This window comes from Theropithecus gelada, chromosome 6 (assembly GCF_003255815.1).
Source record: "Theropithecus gelada isolate Dixy chromosome 6, Tgel_1.0, whole genome shotgun sequence".
NCBI lineage: Eukaryota > Metazoa > Chordata > Mammalia > Primates > Cercopithecidae > Theropithecus > Theropithecus gelada.
The window spans coordinates 100,143,868-100,164,827 of record NC_037673.1 but is presented as its reverse complement, the minus strand read 5'-3'; positions in this window follow the sequence as shown (position 1 = coordinate 100,164,827).

Below are 20,960 nucleotides of genomic sequence, written 5' to 3'. Positions count from 1 at the left end.
CCTTTGTCTCCCCCAGATGCACAGAAAAGTTCCCAGTCACAACTTCTTTCCATCTCAAACACAGGTGTCTTTCTACTTCTTTTCGTGAAGGCTCTCTCCAATGCCATGGTAGCTTAATCAACCCAAGAGCAGGGTAACTCACAAGTGCAGAAGAGTGAATTCCTCCAGGGGCAATCCTCAAATAGTAAGCTATGGAATTTAGTAGATAAGTATTCCAGTTTCCTGTTCCATATGGGGTAATTTTGAGGTATATGTTATAAGATTCCTCAGAGGATTCCCATGGAACTAAGTTATAGTTGCCCTTGGCAAAAACCTATTCACCATGTATCCTTTGCTGACCTTTATTTTTCTTCCTGTTTTTACTTTTCCAATTAGAATTACTTTACAAATATACTGCCTGCACCCAAATCATTGTCTCAAGGTCTGCTTTCAAGAAAAACTTAATTAAATAATAGAGTCTTTTGAAGCCTTTCCCGTTCAATTTTCCTCCTTTACTGGCAAGAAATTAAAGACCCACTAAGAGGTAAAAGTAGGCAGTGCCACAAAATCTGAATCAGAACTAGATTTTTTGCCTTCCTTGTCAAACCCACTGTCTCTTCATTCTATATATCTGGAAAGTGGTAATCCTCCTAAGTAGTTATTGTTTGTACTTCTAGGCATGCTTCTCTTCACACTGTCTCCAAACTAATGCTAAAGTTGTTTTCAAAAGCACTAACTGAAATATTCTCTTGCTGTCTCCTTAGTATAAGATTATTGTAACAATTAAGATATTGAAGAAAGAAAAGCTCTTGTCAATGTTGGATACTAAATTAACAGTAAATATTACATCTGTTATTATTATTAGCTATTATTCAGAATATACAGATCTCTTCACATTTCTCTCTGAATAAAACTGAGTTTCTTATTATGGCACATAAGGTCCTCCTAAATCTGATTCTTAAGGACCTCTGTGGATCAATTCCTTCTGACTCATGATTGCTCTTCTATCTTCCTACATATGGAATCATTTTCACATCCCTGAACTTGCCATTCAATTTTAAGATTCAAGATTTTTGTGTAATGTGGGTCCTCTGCCTATACTGTACTCCTTTAATTCTTTGATGGATATATTTTATTCACACATAACTCAACTCAAGCATGTTCTTATGAAGCCATCCCTAACTGACTTAATGATGATCTCGTCCTTCTCTGCCTTAATGCAGGATTCTAGGAAAACATCTAAAAATGCCATCATTGGTTTACAACTTGTCCTCTATAATAGGCCTAAAGTTTTAAGAACAGAAATTTTAAACCTTGTCTCTGTATCAACCAGCATATATAAACACAATTTATATAAAGTGTGTTGTAAATGAGTGATATATAAATAAATTAATGACAAACTTAGGCTTGTGATTACAAGTTCCTTCAAACTACGCCAATATTTTATATATATTTGGTTATATCAATAGCTTAAATATTAACATGGGGTAAGGGGTAGAAGAGGACTATGTATGTATGAGTAAAAAATAAGTAAATACATTTCTATAAATGTATAAAACAACTATATTAGAAACAATTTTATACAAAGTATTAATCAACAACATGATGTCTTTGACAAAGAGATATTTATTTTACCTTGCCAGTCTGGCCAAATCCCTCTAATTACATTCTTGTCCTCCACCTGCATCTTTGACCACAACCACTTAGATATCTGAATTACTTATATAATAAAAGTAACTATTTAATTATTAAATCTGCCCTTCAAACTGCAAAAAGGAAATGTGTACCTATGTAACTACATTGAATTAAAACAAGCTTGTCTAAGGGATTCACTTTTATTTGGGAAAGCATGAGTGGTAGGGACCCTCTCCAAGGACCTGGACAGAAGTTTCATTTCTCCCATAAGCTGACCTAAACTGCTTCAATAATATATTTTATGGATCTAAGTAGGAACGATTTTGATCATAGATTAATGTCAAAGCTTTTGCTTCTATGCTTCCTGTTAGTAATGGCTCCTCATGGTTTCTTTGTATATCTGAAAAAATTCAACTTCAAATCTGTCTGGTCCTGGGCTTTTCTTTTTTGATTGGTAGACTATTACTGATTTAATTTTGTATTTTCAGGGATTCAATTTATTCCTGGTTCAGTCCTGGGATGGTGTGAGTCCAGGAATTTATCCATTTCTTCTAGATTTTCTAGTTTGCTTGCATGTAGATGTCCTTAACAGTCTCTGGTGGTTATTTGTATTTCTTCGGGGTCAGTGGTAATATCCCCATTGTCATTTGTGATTGTGTTTATTTGGATCTTCTCTCTTTTTCTTTATTAATCTAACTAGTGGTCTATCTTATTAATTTTTTCAAAAAAAAAAAAAAAGAAAAACAGAATCTGGCTCTTTGATCTGTTGAATTTAATTAATTTTTTTTTTTTTTTTGGTGTGTGTCTCAATCTCCCTCAATGGGGCTCTAATTTTGGTTACCCCAAAGTCATTAAAGAGCAGGTTGCTTAATTCATATGTAATGGTATGGTTTTGAGTGAGTTTCCTAGTCTTGAATTATAGCTTTGTTTTGCTGTCATTGAGAGAGTGGTTGATACAATTTTTGTCCCTTTTTGTTTGCTGAGGATTGTTTTATGTTTCATTATGTGGTCAATTTTAGAGTATGTGCCATGTGCAGATGAGAAGAATGTATATTCTCTTGTTTTTGAGTGGAGAGTTCTGTAGATATCTAGCATATCCATTTGATCCAGTGTTGAATTCAGGTCCATTTGCTAATTTTCTGCCTCAGTGATATTTTATTCTCACAGGGGTGTTGAAGTCTCCCACTATTATTGTGTAGGAGTCTAAATCTCTTTGAAGTTCTCTAATAATTTGCTTTATGAATTTTGGTGTTCCTGTGTCAGGTGCATATATATTCACGACAGTTAGGTCTTCTTGTTAAATTGAACACTTTACCATTATGTAATGCCCTTCTTTGTCTTTTTTTTTTTTTTTAATAGTTGTTGGTTTGAGATCTCTTTTGTCTGTAATTAGAATTTCAAACCCTGCTTTTATCTTTTTTTTTTTTTTCCATGCTTAGTAGATGTTTCTCCATTCCTTTATTTTGAGCCTGTGGATGTCATTGCATTTGAAATCGGTCTCTTGAAGATACCATAGCATTGAGTCTTACTTCTTTATCCAGCTTGCCACTCTTGTGCCTTTTATGTAGGCATTTAGCCCATTTACATTCAAGGTTAGTATTGGCATGTGTGGATTTGATCCTTTCATCATGTTGTTAGCTGTTTATTATTCACATTTGTTAGTGTGGTTGCTTTATAGTGTCTCTGGTCTGTGTACTTAAGTCTGATTTTGTAATGGCTGGTAAGGGTCTTTCCTTTCCATATTTAGTGCTTTCTTCAGGAGTTCTTGTAAGGCACATATGGTGGTAACAAATTTCCTCAGCGTTTGTTTGTCTGAAAAAGATATTATTATTATTATTATCTTTTTTTTTTTTTTTTTTTTGCTTATGATGCTTAGTTTGGCCAGATGTGAGATTATTGGTTGGAATTTCTTTTCTTTAAGAATGTCGAATATAGGTCCTTAATCTCTTCTGGCTTGTAGGGTTTCTGCTGAGAGTTCCACTGTCAGTCTGATGGGATTCCTTTTGTGGGTGACCTGTTCTTTTTCTCTAACTGCCTTTTATGCATTGTTTTTCATTTTGACCTTAGAGAATCTGACGGTTATGTGTCTTGGGGATGAACTTCTTCTTAAGTGTTTTGTGGGGATTCTCTGCATCTCCTAAATTTGAATATTGGCCTCTCTATCTGGGTTGGGGAATTTCTCATGGATGATATTCTGAAATACGTTTTCCAAGTTGCTTCCATTCTCCTCATCTCTTTTAGGGACAGAAATGAGTCATAGATTTTGTTTATTTACATAATACTTATTTCTCAGATATTTTGTTTCTTCCTTTTTATTTTTATTTTTCTTGGATCTTGTTAGACTGCCTAATTTTAGAAAACCAGTCTTCATGCTCTGAGATTATTTCCTCAGCCTGGTCCCTTCTGCTGTTAATACTTGTGATTGCATTATGAAATTCTTGTGGAATGTTTCTAAGCTCTATCAGGTCAGTTAATATTCTTTTCTATGCTGGCTATTTTGTCTATCACCTCATGTCTCATTTTATTATGATTCTTAGCTTCCTTACATTGGATTTCAACATACTCCTGAATCTCAATGATCTTCATCCCCATCCATATTCTGAATTTCATTTCAGCCATCTCAGCCCAGTTAAAATGCTTGCTGAAGAACTAGTGCAGTCATTTGGGGGAAAGAAAACACTGTTTTTTGAGTTATCAGAATTCTTGCACTGGTTCTTTCTCATCTTTGTGGGCTGATGTTCCCTCAACCTTTGAAGTTGATGTCCTTTGGATGGGTTTATTTATTTTTATTTTTTTTCTTTTTGGATGATCTTGCCTTGGGGGTTTGATAGTGGTATAAGTTTGCTTTGTTACTAGAAGGTTTTAAGGAACCAGGCCTCAGCTCAGGAATCCTGAACTGTGTGCCGTAATTCTGGGGGACTGGAATCAGCTATGGCTTTAATCTTTGGTTACTTGCACTTAAGAAACTGCTGTGCGGAAGAAGCTGAGGTGCTCCTGGACTACTGGTCACAACACTCCAATGACTGATGCCAGCTGAAGCAATTTGTATGGTGGTGACTGTGGGATCTCTCCTTGTTCGCAAGTGCCAACAGCAGTGGCAGTAGTAGCATGGCAGGGTGAATGATCATCAGCTGTGGCAGGCTGCTGGAAGGTGCTGGAATGCCAGGCTCCATGCCAGTATTTGCACCAGTGGCAGTGGTAGTATGACTCAGGTAGGCAGCATGCCCCTGCCAGCAACTGCATGCATTCTTGCCAGTGGTAGGGTTACCACGGGGTGGGGTGCTGAGGAGCAAAGGACTGTGTGCACCTTCTGTGCATGTTCATGCTGGTAGCAGTGACCACACAGGTGCTGTTTCCTGTGCCTAGTTTTGCAAAGGCCACCCCAGCGCAGGGGCTGGTGATGGTGGGGAAGGCGAGGGACAGCTGGAGGGCTCTGTGCCTGCAAATGCTCTGACAGAATGGTGGTGCAATAGGGTGGAGGGAGCACACTCACAAAAACAGCAGCAGCAGTGGCATGGCAGGGTGCATGCACACATGCACATAGGTGGGGAAGGGAAAGCTGTCTGCTCATTTACACATGCACCAGCAGTGCAATTTAATGGGTAGCCATGGCGAGTTCCTATAGGAAAAGTGGCAAGGGTGAGACTGCATTTGTTGGAGACCACAGGCAGACTGGTGCATGTTTACGGGGAGGGGCTGCTCTGCTGGGGCACTCTGTTAGTCAGGCATGGCCCACCAGCCCAGAAGCTATGATGCAGGCCACAGGAAGTTCCTGTGGCCTTCACTGCAAGCCGATGTGGCAAGGCTAGGGCCCCAGGAGAGGCCTGTAGACCAAGGAGTGCTAAGGTCAAACTGATCCTGTCTCATGGGCACCACTGCCCCACAGAATTCAGGTACAAGAGTTCTGTTAGGTCTAAAGTCTCCTATGGGAACAAATCGAGCCTAGGTGGATGGACATCCCTAGCCATGCTCCACTCCAGATGCTCCTACACCAAACCCTCTGGGTGCTACACTGGCTGCAGTACTGCCCCTACCATTTATCTAAGCAGCTTTCCTTGCCAACTCAGGTGTCTGTGGTGGTTGAGGGGTCTCGTCCTGCTGGGATTCTAGAGGCCCATGGCAAAAGTGGGTTGCTCCTTGCCTGTTCAACTTACCCCCTCTGAGGGCCAGGAATGAATTCTGGTGTGTATGGTAGCCCCATGCAGGGTTCCAAACTTCCTCCCCCTTCACCCCAGCCTCTGTGTCTTTCCTCCATCTGCTCTCAATGCCTTCCCTCTGAAGATCTGCTAGGAGTGCGCCAGTCTTCACGATGTCCCAGTCACTCAGTAAGAGATGTTCCTCCTGGCGGCATCTAGTTGGCCATCTTAGAGCAGAAATAGGGTATTTTAATATAATGATATCTTTTCCTTTGGGTAGATGCTCAGTAATGGAATTGTCAGGTTGAATGGTAGTTTAATTTTTAGTTCTATGAGATATTTTTATGCTATTTTCCATAGTAATGAAACTAATTTGCATTCCCACCAACAGTGTTTGAGGGTGTCCTTTCATCCATATCCATATCAACAACTTTTTTTCTTATCTTTTTAATAAAAGCCATTTTGACTGGTGTAACATGATATCTCAGTATGGTTTAATTTGCATTTCTCTGATGATTAGTGATGTTGAGCATTTTTTTATGTGTTTGCTAGCCTCTTGTGTTCCTTCTTTTGAGAAATATCTGTTCATATCCTTTCCCCAGTTTTTAATGTTGTTTTCTTGTTATTTGAATTTCTTTTAGATTCTTAAATTAGTCCTTCTTTGGAGGCATAATTTGTAAATATATTCTCCCAATCTGTAGGTCATCTGTTTATTTTGTTGATTTTTTTTTCCTTTAGTATACAGAATCATTTTATTTATTTATTTATTTAATTTTATTTTGAGATGGAGTCTTGCTCTGTCACCTGGGGTTGGAGTGGAATGGCAGGATCTTAGATGACTGTCACCTCCGCCTCCTAGGTTCAAGTGATTCTCCTGGCTCCCTGAGTAGCTAGAATGACAAGCACCTGCTACCATGCCTGGCTACCTTTTTTTTTTTTTTTTTTTTTTTTGCATTTTTGGTAGAGACGGGGTTTCACCATGTTGGCCAGGCTGGTTTTGAACTCCTGACCTCAAGTGATCCCTCCACCTTGGCCTCCCAAATTGTTAGGATTACAGGCGTGAGCCACCATGCCCTGCCTAGAATCGTTTTATTTTAATGAAGTCCCCTTTATTGTTGTTGTTGTTGTTGTTGTTACATTTGCTTTGGGAGCCTTTGTTATAAATTCTTTGCTTAAGCCAGTGTCCAGAAGTGTTTATCCTGTGTTTTCTTCAAGAATTTATAGTTTCAGGTCCTATATTTAGGCCTTTAACCCTGATTGGGTTAATTTTTTATACGATGAGAGACAGGGGTCAGGTTTAATTCTTCTGCATATGGCTAGACAGTTTTCTCAGCACCATTTGTTAAATAGGTTATGCTTTTCTGATTATTTATGCTTATATTATCAAATTTCAGTTGGTTTTAAGTATGGGACTTTATTTCTGTGTCCCCTTTTGTATTCCATTGATCTATGTGTCTACCTTTGGACCAGTACAATGCTCTGATAGTTACTATAGTCTCATAGTATAACTTGAAGTAGGGCAATGTGTTGCCTCTGGATTTGTTATTTGTGCTTAGTAGTCCTTTGGCTGTTTGAACTTTTTTGGCTTTCATATGAACTTTAGAATTGTTTTTTCTAAATTTGAAAAATGACATTGTTAATTTGGTAGAAATTACATTGACTCTATGGATTGCTTTGGGTAATATGGGCATTTTAATGATATTGATTCCTCCAGTCCATGAACCCGGTATGCTTTTCAATTTGTTTGTTTATCTTTAATTTTTTAATGAGTGTTTTGTATTTCTTCCTTTAGAGACTATTCAGTTCCATGGTTGAACCTATTCCTAGACATTTTATATTTTTTTGTGGCTATTGGAGCTGAATGATGGACTTCAGTTCTCATTTGGTTCTCAGCTTCAATGCTATTGGCTTATATAAATGCCACAGGTTGTTGTACATTGACTTTATGTCCTGCAACTCTACTGATGTCACTTATCAAGTTGAGAGTCTTCCACAGGAATGTAGGGCTTTCTAGGTATATAGCAATGTAATCAATGGACAGAGATAATTTGACTTCCCCTTTTCCACTTTGGATGCTTTCTATTTCTTGTTATCACTTGATTTATCTGGCTAGGGTTTTCAGTGCTCTGTTGAATTGGAATGGTGAGACTGTTCATCCTTATCTTGTTCTAGATTTTAGGGAAAATGCTTTCAACTGTTTCCCATTCAGTATGATGTTGGCTGTAGGTCTGTCACATATGGCTCTTTTTATTTTGGATATTTTCCATCTATGCCTACTTAATTGAGGGTTTTTATCCTGAAGGGACACTGAATTTTATTGAACGCCTTTTCTGTCTCTGTTGAGAGGGTCATATCGTTTTTGTTCTTAATTCTCTTTATGTGGTGGATCACGTTTATTGATTTGTGTATGTTGAAGACTATTTGATCATAGTAAAGATCTTTTCAAGGTACTGTTGAATTTGTTTTGCTTGTATTTAATCAAGGACTTTTGCATCTATCCTTCATATCTTTTTTTTTTTTTATCTCAATCTCATTTAGTTCTGGTCTGATCTTTGCTATTTTATTTCTTCTGCTAGATTTAGTTATTTTTTTCTTATTTTTCTATTTGTTTGAGGTATGACATTAGTTTGTTAATTTGAGATCTTTTTTTTTTTAGTGTTTGTGTTACAAACATTCCTCTTAGCATTGCTTGTGCTGTATCTCAGATGATTTATATATATATATATATATATTCTATTTTCATTCATTTCAAATACTTTTAGTTTCTACCTCAATTTTGTTGTCCGCTGAAAAGTCACTCATGAGCAAGTTGTTAATTTCCATGTACTTGGGTAGTTGTGAGAGTTCTTCTTGGTTTTGATTTCTAATTTATTCCACTATAGTCCAAGAAGATATTTGATATGATTTTGATTTTTATGTCTTGAGACTTGTCTTATGGCCAAGGATATGGTCTATTTTGGTGGACATTCTAAGTGCAGATAACAAGAATGCATATTCTTCAGTTATTGGATAGAATGCTCAGAAGATGCCTATTATGTCCATTCAGTCTGTAGTCCAGTTTAAGTCCAGAGTTTCTTTGTTGATTTCCTGCTTTGTTGATCAATCTAGTGATGTCAGAGGGGTGTTGAAGTCTTCTGCTATTATTGCATTGCTATCAATCTGCTTTTTGTGTCTAGTGTAGTATTTGTTTAATGAATTCTCAATGTTTGGAGCATATACATTTAGAAGAGTTAAATCTTCTTATTTTTAACCACTTATCATTATATAACACATTTATTTGTATTTTTTTCACTGTTGTTAAAGTCTGTTTTATCTGAAGGGAGGAGCTACTTTTGCTAACTTTTGTTTTTCATTTGTGTGATATATATTTTCCACACTTTTAACTTTGAATCTGAATGTGTCTTTAGCCAGTAGGTGGGTCTCTGGTAGACAGCAGACGGCTGAGTCTTCTTTTTTTCTGATCCAATTTGCCATTCTGTGTCTTTTAAGTGGAGCATTTAGGCCATTTACATTCAAGGTTAATATTGATTTGTGATGTTTTGCCCCGATGTAATGTTATTAGCTTATTGTTTTGGATTTTCGACTATGTAGTTTCTTTATAGGATCTATAAGTTTTATACTTATCTATTCTTTTATGATGATTAGTATCACCTTTTCATTTGCTTGTTTAGAATTCCTTTGAGTATTTCTTGTAGGACTGGTCTGGTGGTGAAAGATTCTCTTAGCAAATGCTTATCTGGGGAAGGCTTTATTTCTCCTTCATTTATGAGCTTATTTTGGCAAGATACTTCATTTTTGTCTCACTGTTTTCTCTTTATGGAGGCTAAAAATAGGCCTTCAATCTCTTCTGGCTTCGAGGATTTCTGTTGAGAAGTCTACTGTTAAATCTGATTGTTTTTTCTTGTAGATTTTTTTATTCTTTTCTGTTGCCGCTAAATACAGGTGCTAATATATTTTTCTTTAACATTGGCCTTGGATAGTCTGGTGACTATTTATCTTGGTGGTTTTCATTTTGTATAGTACCTTGCTGGTGTTCTCTGGATTTCTCTTGTCTGATTTTCTATTTCTCTAGCATGATTAGGGAAATTTTCTTGAATTATTCTCTCAAATATTTTTTAGTTTGCTTTCTTTTCCTTCTTCTCTCTCAGGAATGCCAATAAGTCATAAGTTTGATCACTTTACATAATCCTATATTTTGTTTTTGTTTTTGTTTTTTACCATTCTTTTTTCATTTTTGTCTAACTGGGCAAGTTCAAAAGATCGGTCTTCAAGCTCTGAAATTCTTTTTTTTTTTTTTTTTTCTTTTTTTGTCTTGGAATAGTCTGTTGTTAAAGTTTTCAATTGTATTTTGGAATTACTTAAGTGAATTTTTCAATTCCAGAAGTTCTGATTTATATTTTAAAGAAATTTATCTCTGCCTTCACTTCCTGAATTGTTTTTGTGGTTTCTTTTGTTGATTTTTAATCTTGTCTTGGATCGCATTGAGTTTCCATTTAATCCATTCTTTGAATTCTTAATATTTTATTTCTCAGTTTTCATTTTGGTTAGTATGGACTGCTAGAACATTCTGCTTTTGATGGTGCCAGAATTATTATACTGGTTCCTTCTCATGTGGAGTGGCTGGTACTTCAAATTTTTTATATTATTTTCATGTGGACAGGGTTTTTTCTTTTTCTCTTTTTTTTTGTCCTCCACTTTTCTCCTCACTTCAAGAGGAGTGACTATAGAATATGTTGGGTAGGGCCTTTTGTCTTTGCCTCTGTAGCCATACGTGCCTCTTTCAGCAAGTTTTATATCAGCCTGTGTTGTTCAAAGTGCAGGCCCGTAGGTGGCACCTATAGGCAAAAGCCAGCTGTGGCATAAGCAGATGGATATGTACTTGATCTTTGTCTACTATGGGGTAGTTTCTGTTGCTTCAAGTGATGGACAGGACAGTGGAATGCCTGTGCCCTGACCTTCCTCTTCAGTGGGCAGGGGGACACAGCTGGGCTTGCTCATGAATACCCCAATAACAAACACAGATATCAGCCCTAATGAGTATGGCTAGGGGGAGCTCTGGTGAAATGCACTGAGGTCTTCATGGAGGGTGAGGGGACTGAGCTGACTCCATATCTTAGAGAGGCAGTAATGTGATCTGTTTCTTTATTACACTCCAGTCCCAGGACTCATGACTATCTGTTCAGATATACACTGTAGTATATTCTAAGATATCTTTTAAGGCTATGAATATTCTTCTAAGCAATTCTTAAGTTGTACCATACAAAGATTATGTTGTCTATTTTTAGGGTTATGGTTAGATTAGGGTTTTCATTTAGTGGTGTAAAATGTCTCCTAATTTCTCTGAATTTTTTTTTTTTTTTTATTGATCTTTGTACTAATTAGAAGTTTTAAATGGTTTGGGTAATTTTTAGGTGTCTTACTATTATTGCTTTCTAGTTGTGTTGTGATCATAGTCTGTAAGATTTGCTTTTAAAACATTGTGACTTTTTAAGTTTAGTTTTTAAGCATTCTATGTGTACTTAAAAACATTGTGTATTCTATATTTATCAGCTACAGGCTTCTATAAATGTTAATTTGGTCAATTTGATTAATAGTGTAATTAAAATCTTCTATATCCTTATATTTATTTGTTCTATATGTTACTAAAAGGGGGGGGTGTAAAAACTAAACCTATGAATGTGTATTTTCCTATTTCTTTCAATAGCACTGATAGTTTTTGCGCCATACATTTTAAGGTTCCATTATTAGGTGAATGCATATTTCAGATAGTCAATTCTTGATGAATTAATTTTTTTGTCATTCTGGCGTAGGCCTTTTAAATCTCTGTGAATGTTATTTCTACTAAAAGCCACATTTTTTTCTGTTAATATATTAATGCAGACTTTGTATATATAATTTTCATATCATATTTTTCCATTTGCCTCTAAGCTTTTAGTGTATTTATGTTTAAATACATATAGATAACATAATTGGGACCACTTTTACACACTGTTTAACAATTTCTACTTTTATCTGGGGTATCTAGTCAATACATATTTAATATACAAATTGAGATATTTGGGTTAAAGAATCGCCTTTCCATTTGTTTTGTGTTTGTCTTGTTCATTTTTCAGGTCATTTGTTTTTTTATTTCTTCAACTTTGTGGGATAAGGTCTTCTTTTTCTTTGTGTTTTAATAAACTTATTAGATTTTTATCTTTATGTCTTTGTATTAGCTTTCTGGCATTACTCTGAGAAATAAAATATACATTTTTGAATATAAAGTTAATATTGCAACTCTATATATAAAATGCAAGAAACTTTCATTAGTATAATTGCATTTATACTTCTATATCCTTTGTACAATTATGACATATTTAACTTCTTTAAATAATTTCTCTTCCCCAAATACACTTTTTAAATTTTCATTTATTAATTTTTGTGGGTACATAGTAGTTTTATATACTTATGTAGTACACGATATATTTTTATACAGGCATGCAATCCATAGTAATCACATGAGGGTAAATGAGGTATCCACCACTTCAAGCATTTATCTTTTGTGTTGCAAATAATCCAATTATATCTTTTTAGTTCCAAAATACAATAAAAATACTTTCTCTTAAAAATTATTATTGTGTTTTAAAGGATTTAAAAGTACAAACAGGTCTCTTATGTATACCCGTGTATTATAACAATTCTTTTGCTCAGTTTATGTTAATGTGTAGCAAAGTTTCCATCTAGCATCCCACTCTTTGCCTCATAAGGACATTCATTAGCATTTGCCATAATGAAAAGCTGCTACAAATGAACCCTTTGTACTTCTGATTATGTGACACTATCTTTATTTCACTCTCCTTTTCAATGGATATACATTGCTAAATGTAGAATTCCAGCTTGGCAGGTTTTCTTTTTTTTTTTCCCCCTCAACACTTGAAAGATGTTCCATCATTCACTGGCCCCTATTAGTTTTACAAAAAGCAAACTGTTTTCAAATTGTAATGCACCTTTGTGTAACATCATCTTTTTCTGATGTTTTATTTTATTCTTACTAGTTTAACTACAATGTTCCCAGATTCTCAGTGTGTTTGTGTGTTTATCCTGTTTGAGGTGCCCCATGAGTTCCCTTCTATGATCTGTGCATTTGCAGATGCATTTTACCACAAAAGGTAGGTTTTTCACCATTTAAAAAAAAATCTTTGGCTTATTTTTCAATTATCTTTATCAGTCCCACTATTCTCTTTTCTTCTTATGATATTCATTTGTACATGTGTTAAACTAAGAGATATTGCCCCATAGGTCAATAAAGCTCTGTTTAATAGTTTTTCTTTTATGTTTTATGTCCTACTAATCTGTCTTCAAGTTCGCTGATTTCTTTTTTTAGTCTACAAGCTTTTGCTAAGAATCTTCTGTGATTCTTTTTATTTTAATATTGTACTAATCAACTATGAATTTTTATTTGTTTCTTATTTAATGTTTCTAGTTCTATGAGATTTTTCATCTGATAATTCACTATGCCTACCTTTTCTTATTTACTTAATTGTATTTAAAACAGGTGTATTAAAGTTCTTATCTGCTTATTCTGACTTATAAGTCATGACAGAATTTATTTATATTGATTTTTATTTATCTTGTTTAAGGGTAATATTTTGTTTATTTCTTCACATGTCAAGTAGATTTTAATTGCATACTAGGTATTGTTGATTATATATCACAGATAATTTTTTTTACCTTTTTTTGAAAAGTACTTACTTTTGCTTTAGTAGGAATTAAATTTGAATTACCAGTAGATTTTCTTTATCCTGTCAGTCATCATCATATTATTATTTTTTTTTTTCTAGAGTAAGTCTACTGCAGTCTTGCTTAGTTCTCTGCAATTCTGCTTAGTTCTGTGATATCGCGTTTACTCCATAGCATGTTCCTTATTTTTAAAGTTCTGGTCTCAGCCAAATGCTCTCTTACTCAGAATATGCTGGGCGGCCTAAAATTCCAACTTCTTTCAACATGTTACTTTAGGAATCTTGGTTTATTTTTTATGTCAGCAGCACCTACTCCTTCTCAACCTTGCAGAGTCTCACCCTGTGAACGAACACCCCAGACATTAATCACGAACTCATGTGGAAGCCCTTCTTGAATTTTTATCTAACCTAATTTCCTTAGCAACTCTTTTTTCTTCAGAGTTCTGCCTATGAATTTCAGCTGCTTCAGTTTCCAAGGAATCCTCTCTATGCCTACTAACATCAGAGAGATCATCACATTCTCTTGTGCTTCTCTTCCAGGGGCCACAGTCAGAAAAATGCTCTCAGGCACAAAGCGAGGTAAAAATCTCACATATTTCCCTTATATAAAGAATTACAGTCCTATATTGACTCTTGTCCAATGCCTAAGAAAGAGTTACTACATATATTTTGTCTGCTTCTGCAGTATTTTAAAAAACTTTGAGTGACTAAGTCTTGTATCAGCTATTCTATTTTAGGCAAAAGTGAACTATGTTTTTGAGTTTTAGAAAAATGCTGTAATTAAATATCTCACCTACTCTTCAGGAAAATTTTTAAAGGAGTTAAGGCAGGCTTCCTTCCCTAATATATCTCTACTTCAAGATTAAAAAATGAAGAGGCTATTACAGTTGTTTTAGGTATAGTTTTTAATACATATAAAGTTCTTATATTTCTTAAAATTCTTAAATTTTAATCCATACTTTTTCATATATTCACTTGCTTTATCTATTACGCCGTAGTGTTCTCTGTGTGTGCAACACGCTGTCATCTGCAAATAATAACGGTTAATATTTTCACCAAAAATGATTTTAAACATTCAGTTGCTGAACTTTTTGCTTAATCTTCTTACTTTCTTCTAAATGTGTATATAATTAAGGCATCCTGAAAATACTGACTTTCTCATCGTCACTTTTTTAACCTTTCTATTTTTTAAGTCTCTGACAGAAGCAATAATTATTGAACCACACAGTACAGGCAGAGATGACTATTCCATTTTAAACAACTCTTACAGTGAAATTAAATAAAATAATTGTATTAGTGTTATAATAAAACTGTGAAATTACTGAAAAGGTAAATTTTCATGTTTGTGTATGAAATTTTAGATGATGACCATATATTTTGCTTATTTTTTCTTATTCAGTAAGTTGTTTTCTGTCTTTATTATTTTCATGAACTGCTCCTTCTTTTATTTTATCCCTCCAGCTATTAACAACCGAAGACATTATAAATCGTTATAGATATTTTATTTTTGTTATTTATTAAGATAACAGCAAACTCCTTCTGTTACAAAATTCCTCCTCTCTTGCATATTCAGAAGGACTCTTAAATTCCATCACAAACAAACAAAAAAAAATTGTCCTTGGTAAAGATTACACTCAGTGCAAGTGGTCTGCAAATTGTATCCCCAAAAAACTGTAGGGGGTAATTGCAATTTCCCTATAAGTAAACAAATTCTTCTCTCTCATACCGTAGTTTCTAGGGATTTACTGTCAGTAGGTTTCACAGCATTGAGCCAGAAATACATAATGAAAGGGAGGAAATAAAGAACCATTTAACTTATACTGATCAAGGAATAGAATCATATTTTTCTGCACCACTGCTATTTCTCAGCAGGTTACATATGTACAGGCTGATATACATTCCAGATCCCACAGGTTCTTGAAACTTAAGACCTCAGTGTCCTTGGCCTGCTTGTGACTTACAAGAGATATAAATATGGTTTGGGGATTAGGGATAGAGGCATTGCATGTTGCAAATTTTAAATTGTCAATTAAACAGCATCATTGAATTCTGAATAGAACTGCCAAGGACATGTTCATCTAAAAAAGGATGGATTAACACAGACAGTCCCCAGTGACATTTAAGATACATATCTGTGATTTAGGACTCTTGAGGATGTGTATCTAAACAATGTCACCACATTTAAAGTGCCGAAAGCAATTTTTGTCTTAGTAAAATGAAAAATCCTCAAACAAAGTAAAACTCTCAAGGTATACTTAACTTTGTAAACTGTTTGTCAGCAGCATTTGCATTCACTGTTCATACATGTGATATTAAGCAGATACAAAAATACAGGTCCCTTGACTATAGTTGTATTGAATATAAAAATAAAAGACTGACTGCCATTTCCGTGCTGTGGCCTTGTTGTTTGGTGAAGATGGTTTATTTACTTTTATGAGAATAGAGATTAGCAAGTAGAAAAGTATAAGCTATTTAGCTGACAAAGATTTTGGAGTGTTTCATGTTTCTACTTACTATTCATACTAATTGTGTTTTCTTTCACAATATAAAAATACAAAATACAAATATAAAAATACAAAAAATAACACCTGCAAAATCAAAATCATAATTTGTGAGCCTCTAAAAAAGGCTAAAAAAGATCTAGAACTAGATGTACCATATGACCCAGCCATCCCATTACTGGGGAGATACCCAAAGGATTATAAATCATGCTGCTATAAAGACACATGCACACGTATGTTTATTGCGGCACTATTCACAATAGCAAAGACTTGGAATCAACCCAAATGTCCATCAGTGACAGATTGGAATAAGAAAATGTGGCACATATACACCATGGAATACTATGCAGCCATAAAAAAGGATGAGTTTGTGTCCTTTGTAGGGACATGGATGCAGCTGGAAACCATCCTTCTTAGCAAACTATCACAAGAACAGAAAACCAAACACCGCATTTTCTCACTCATAGGTGGGAACTGAACAATGAGATCACTTGGACTAGGGAAGGGGAACATCACACACCAGGGCCTATCATGGGGAGGGGGAAGGGGGGAGGGATTGCACTGGGAGTTATACCTGATGTAAATGACGAGTTGATGGGTGCAGCACACCAACGTGGCACAAGTATACATATGTAACAAACCTGCACGTTATGCACATGTACCCTAGAACTTAAAGTATAATAATAATAATAATAATAATAATAATAATAAAAAGTCTAAAAGTTTTCCTTTTTTATTCTCTTAGGAACTTCTAATACCATTCTTTCCATGAATTGAAGAAAATTGATAAAGTTTATTTTGAACAACGTTAATTAAATTTTCACTTTTATTTATATAATTCAGTGACATCACAAGGATATAAATAATAATACAAGATATATGATAATATATATGTCATGTGTGCACACACACACATGCACACACATACACACACACACACCACAATGTGATGAATTAGTCGCTCTCAGCAGTGGAAAACATTAGTACATGATTTAAATCAGTTTTCAAGGAGATTATGAAAATGCAATTCTTAATAAAAATTAGCTTCAATATTTCAAAAATATATTTTTATATTCACGTAAAGAATATTGATTTCTTTATATTCTAATGTCTAAGATTTATAATGCCCCATGAAATCAAAATTTTTAAGAAAAGTGTTTTACCTTAGAAAGTTCTGAAAAGTCAGGCTTAGTTAATTTATAATGTTGATCTTATAAGTTGATCATACTTATAAAGTATGATCTTTCGGAACTGTAACCAAAAGCTAGAGAAGTCATTGAAGAAAGAACACAGTGATGATCTTTATTTATAGAACATTAGACTGCATTTTTAGTTTTCCCCATTGAACCACATCCTGGTGTTTACACACTGATACACACTTGTCTCTGTGACTTGGGCCACATCTTATGACCAGCTTTTACCAATAGAATGCAGCAACATTGACACTCCTCCGGTTTCAGAATAAAAACTTAAGACAGTCTAGCAGTTTCTCCTTTTCTTGAAAGCCAGCCGTATTGTAAGAAGTTCAACTACCCTTAGATCACCATATTGTGAGGAAGCCCAGGCAGCGGCAAAGTGATTTACAAATGGTGGGGAACTAAAGCCCTTTGCTACTAGCACCAACTGAATTTTCAGCCAGAAGCCAGGATCAGTTATCAGTAATGTGAGTGATGACATTTTAGACTTTCCTTTCATGCCACAGCCTCAGCAGAAATGATGCAATAAAACAGTAGAACTGACTAGTCAATCCAAAAGAACTGTCATAAATAATACATTGTTATTTTAAGCTACTAAAGTTTGGATTGGAAAAACTTTAACAATTGTCATAGAGAAAAATATAGATACAGTTACAATATTAGTTAAAAATTTGCTTCAATTCATTTTAGTTGAAGCATTTAAGTACCAAACACACAGGAATTTTACCAGATGACTTCAGGCCTAACAAAACTTTTCTTGATGCCTGAAGTCTTACAAGAGCCAGATAAATCAGGGTCACCTGAGAAAAGTGACTGTGGCCTGGGTTAGGCTAACAAAACATTTTTATGCTTACTATACGAAAGGAACAGCAAGACACAATAAAATGTAACTTTAGGAACAATTTGCTATCCTCCTCTAAATATTCAAAAATATTTGCTTATACAATTCTGCTAGAAATGTTTGTTCATAACAGTTTTTCAAAGGAGAAATTAAAAATCTTGAGTTTAAATTTATAATTTCTATATTTAAGTTCAAAATACTTTCATCATTCATTCTTTGGCACTCCTCCCAGATCTACAGCCCAATACTTATATAACTGCAATAATCTCTCTACCTACCCTTCTTCCCGTCAACATTCATTTTTGTTATCACTAAGTTAATCTTTATGTAGATAATATCTTATCATGGTATTTTGTTTGCCCCAAGACCTATAGTAGCATCCACTTTATCACAGAATAAAATCTAAAATCATATGTAAATGGTCACATGTGATATAGATACACACACACACACACACACACACACACACATAGTGGTGTAATATATAAACGTGTATGTCGTACATGTGTTTGAGTGTGTATACATACCTCTATTGCCTTCATAGTAAGTCAGTTCAAACCAGGACATTAAGGCTTCTTCCTGTTCTCTGAATATAAAAGACTAATTTTCACATTTTGTCTTGTCTTTGATTACAACTCATTCTTTAACTAAAATATTCTCCAACAAGGCATCTTGTTGCTACCTAACAAAAACATTTTGTGGTACACAGTTGTCTTCAGTTAAGGATTCTTAAAAGAAGGAGGAAAATCAATGTAACCACAATGCATTTAAACTTGATTTTAAAAGTCATCATAAATTCAAATATATGACAATGATAGAATTTTCAGAATATTGCATGCATTGCTATTGTCAAAATATTTAGGTGAGTATTTAAAGATCATCCAAAGTAATCTAAATATCTATTGATTTTTAAATACACCCATACACATTTTAAATATAAATGTTTCTCCTTAATAATTAGAATTTTACATCATTATATTTTACTCATAAATTCATATTTCTGCCTCATTTGTCTCACAATATGTGTTTTCTAATATTGTATAGTACATTATTACTTGAATAATAATTAAAAATAAAACACAAAGCACAAGGTTTCTACTCTGTCATGAAGAAGCAACTCTCAGGAGATTTGTCCTCTCATCACTAAAAAAATAGATGAATGAACACAATTTAAAAAATAATATTGGACATTGAGTATTACAAGAGTGTAATACCTAGAAAAAGAGAAACAAAGAGATTTTTTAGTAATTAAAAAAGTAAAAATAATAAAAAGTCAATTATATGATGTCCACAATAAATGCATTTATTATTTAAATTAAAATTTAGACTTCACAAATGGAAGAAAAAAATTGTTTAAACCCTAATTATGAAACATCCAAACTCACCTTATTACTGTAAGACTAAATGGCAATTATGATATAGTACCAAGATAAAGGAGTGTTTAGTGATAAAAGAACTAGTTTCAAAAGTACACTCTTAAAATATGTAAAAATACAAAATGTGTATACAAAACAATAAAGTAAAATATAAGAAGAAAAACTTGAGACAACTTTCAAAAGAAATGGAAAAATCTATAATAATTTGTTGAACAATTCAAAATTCATCAGTAGAAGTAGACCAATAACTAATAAACATATAGCAGACCTAGACAACACTATCAACAATTCGATCTACTTGACATTTGTAGAACATCACAGCCAACAACAGAATTCACAGTCTATTCAGTTGCATATGGAACATTTACCACAGTATATTATATTTGGAGTCAGAGAACAACACATTTTAAAAATTTGAAATAATACAAAGCATGCTCTCTGATCAAAATGAATACAAATTAAAATCAGAAACAATAATAAATCTAGATTCTTCACAAATATTTGGAAATTAACACTCTTCAAATAATACATTTCATATGAGAAAATCATAAGAAAAATTAGAAAACATTTTGCATTAAATGAAAATAAATTCACCAAGATATATTTGTGTAACACAGCTAAAACAGTGCTTAGAAGACAGCTTTAAATATTTATATTTGAAAAGAAAAAGGTCTAAAATCACTATCGTAAGCTTCCATTATGAGACTCTAGAATAAGATGATCAAAGTCAATCTAAAGCTAGTAGAAAGAAGGAAATAATAAAGCTGAGGGTATAAATCAACAAAACGGAAAACAGAAAAGCAATAGAGAAGACAAAAATGAAACTAAAACAGGTTCATAGTTAAAAAGCAACAAAATTAATTTATAACATTCTAGCTAGACTGATAAAAAGCAAAATAAAAAGGACAGCATCAAATTTAAGAGAAGCCATCACTTCAGATCCTTCAGACATCACAGTGTTAAAAGACTGTATTGTGAATAATTTTGTGGCAATAAATTCAACTACTTAGATGAAAAGTGCAAATTTCTTGGAAAGCACAAGTTGTCAAAATTGTCAAAGAATAACTAAAAAAGCTGAATTGCCCTATATGTTTTACAAAACTTGAGTCTGCAATTCATGATAGTCCCACAAAGGAAACTTTGAGTCCAGATGGCTTTTTTATTGAAGTCTATCAACATGAAAAAGGAAATAGTGCCAAATCTACACAAAAATCTTCTGGAAAATAAAGAAGGAACTACCTTTTAGCTCATTTTATGATGTCATTGCAAGAAAAGATAGCTACAGGTCAATATTTTTTATGAACATGAATGCAAATATACCTAATGAAATATTAGCAAATTTAATTCAACAATATATAAAAATATCATTCATCTTGACTAAGTCAAATTATTATTTCAGGAACTGCAGAAGAAAACATTTCACCAAATTGACCACTCTACCTTGACAAACGCCAAATTTAACAAATAGCATGAAAAGAATATGGAAATCTTACTGACCTATCTGCAAATAAGCAGATGTAATGTAAATTAATTAAGATTTTATTTATTGCACTTGAAATTTTCACATTATTTTCAAAA